Source organism: Polyodon spathula, unplaced genomic scaffold (assembly GCF_017654505.1).
Source record: "Polyodon spathula isolate WHYD16114869_AA unplaced genomic scaffold, ASM1765450v1 scaffolds_3087, whole genome shotgun sequence".
Taxonomy (NCBI): domain Eukaryota; kingdom Metazoa; phylum Chordata; class Actinopteri; order Acipenseriformes; family Polyodontidae; genus Polyodon; species Polyodon spathula.
In genome coordinates, this window is record NW_024474551.1 from 1 (window position 1) to 2,500 (window position 2,500).

Genomic DNA, 2,500 nt, shown 5'->3' on the forward strand with positions numbered 1-2,500 from the left:
AGTACATGCAATTTGAACCAAACAGTCTGCTATCTGCAATATTAGTCTCTTTTCCGAAAAAAAAACCACCAGTATAGCTCTGCCAGTCCACATGCGTAGCAAACTGCTAATCAATTCTCAATCCATGTTTTCCAACAAAGTCTCATTAAACGAAGAAGTTCATTTGGGATCATGCATTGATAATGCGCTGTCGGGAAAACTGCGAATATGGATGGTAAGCGTGAGTTGTATGATTAATCACATTCTAAGGGGTGATATCGTCCTATTGTTAGTCCTGCCACAGAAAAAAAAAAAAAAAAAAAACTGGCGTTGAAATTGCATGCGCTGCAAAATCAAACATTTAAAATTAAACCACCATCTGATAGAACATCATACTGTGAGTCGGATTGTTTTAGACTACACATGAGTGCACGAAAAAACCAAACACGTGTTACCAAAATAATCATTGCTGTACGATGTACAGCAACTCTAAAATGAGTGGTTTTATAATCTCTTATGTCAGATTTCTGTTGAAGTTGTAAGCATTTAATTCGCAGTTTACACAAAGACTGCAGTCCTGATTTAACCACTGCGCAATCCGAGCCCTACGTGACTGTGATATTTCAGTCATGTGATTGAGCGCGTACCGGCAATGCGTCATTATTGGAAACGTGTAATACAAAATATATTAATAAATATGCATGCATTAGCCTACACACATGTAAAGAAACAAAAAAATACAAGACAGTGTTTCGTTGTTTTGCAAAGGGCTGCATGCAATGTCTGCTCAGAGGAGCAGCCCAGCACTGAGGTGACACGGGGGTTTGGACCTGCTCTGTTCCAGACCTGGGCCGATTCAGCCCTCTAGCTACTCCTCATTGTTCTGCGGTTTGCAGCACGGAGCGCCCAGCTGACTGTGCAAGGACGAGCTTCTCGGTAGTTGGCCGTGATCGTATAGTGGTTAGTACTTTGCGTTGTGGCCGCAACAACCCCGGTTCGAATCCGGGTCACGGCAGGTGGTGTCTTCATACAGCAGAGAATCTCTTTTTATTTCTTCTTGTTTTTCCCCACACATCTTCATTTCATGCACCTTTATGAAAGAAACTAGAACACAGCAAATGCTTCATCGTGTGAGTACAGTCATGATGCATTCCAGTCTTACAAATGAGGAAAATATAACAAAACATTAGTTGCAAACGGTCAAGATTTATTTTTAAGAATTGCCTTAATTAAGCCGCATCCTTACGGTGTCCTCAAAATTGGAAAAGTGTAACACTAAACAATTAAATTGAGGCTTGTCGTGCATTTGAATCCGGGACTGTAAAAGCGAACATTTAACAATTAAACATCCATCTGATAGAACCTACTGTAGCCAAATGGTTTGATTGTTCTAGACTACACATGGGGGCGCATGAAAAAAACAGACACGTGTTACCAAAATAAACATGGCTGTATGACGATGCACAGCAGCTCTAAAACGATTGGTTTTATCATCTGTTACACGTCAGATTTCTGTTCATTTTTTAAGCATTTGATTCCCAGTGTACACAAAGACTGCAGTCCTATTTTAAGTGGGCAATCAGTCCTTGGTGACTCTGATATTTCAGTGACATGATTGAGCGCATATCCGCAATTCATCGTGTTTCAGGAACCGAGGCGTTGGTGGTATAGTGGTGAGCATAGCTGCCTTCCAAGCAGTTGATCCGGGCTCGATTCCCGGCCAACGCAATTGGTTTTTGAATGCGTCCGTTTTTTCTTTTAAGATTGGAATAAAGCGTAATACATTCCACAAATACTTTGACTTACACCCGCAATTTGTTTCTTTGTTCAAACTGGTGAATACTTTTAAAAGCATCACTTTTAGTGTTTCACTGTGAGTTAATGATCTGTGAAGTGTTAATAGTCAGTACATTAAGTCTCATTAAACGAAGGTGTTCATTTGGGATCATGCATTGATAATGCGCTGTCGGGAAAACTGCGAATATGGATGGTAAGCGTGAGTTGTATGATTAATCACATTCTAAGGGGTGATATCGTCCTATTGTTAGTCCTTCTAAGGGGTGATATCGTCCTATTGTTAGTCCTGCCAAAAAAAAAAAAAAAAAAAAAAAAACTGGCGTTGAAATTGCATGCGCTGCAAAATCAAACATTTAAAATTAAACCACCATCTGATAGAACATCATACTGTGAGTCGGATTGTTTTAGACTACACATGAGTGCAGGAAAAAGCCAAACACGTGTTACCAAAATAATCATTGCTGTACGATGTACAGCAACTCAAAGTGTGACAATTTTTGGTAAACAGAGACTCCCGCCCTACATGTGTATTTTAAAGTACAGTCTGCTAATTTGTAATATTCCCCAGACTGAAAATCTACAGTGCGCCCTCCATTGCATGTCTTCAGAGAAGCACAAAGGGAGGTCTTTCTTTTAGCAATGGAAGTTTAGTTATTTGAGAATAAATATAAATAACATAGGTTTCGATTCAAAGTATTTTTCAGTGTCTTCAGCAAGTAATCTA

The 2,500-nt window shown here is 39.6% G+C and overlaps 2 non-coding genes across 2 annotated transcripts; both read left to right on the top strand.

Annotated features, from left to right (window-relative positions):
* Nucleotides 1–922: 922 nt before the first annotated feature.
* trnah-gug lies at nt 923–994 on the top strand. The gene has a single exon. It is a non-coding gene; the product is annotated as a tRNA-His (tRNA).
* Nucleotides 995–1,635: 641 nt separating this feature from the next.
* Nucleotides 1,636–1,707, top strand: trnag-ucc. The gene has a single exon. It is a non-coding gene; the product is annotated as a tRNA-Gly (tRNA).
* The last annotated feature ends 793 nt before the right edge of the window (nt 1,708–2,500 follow it).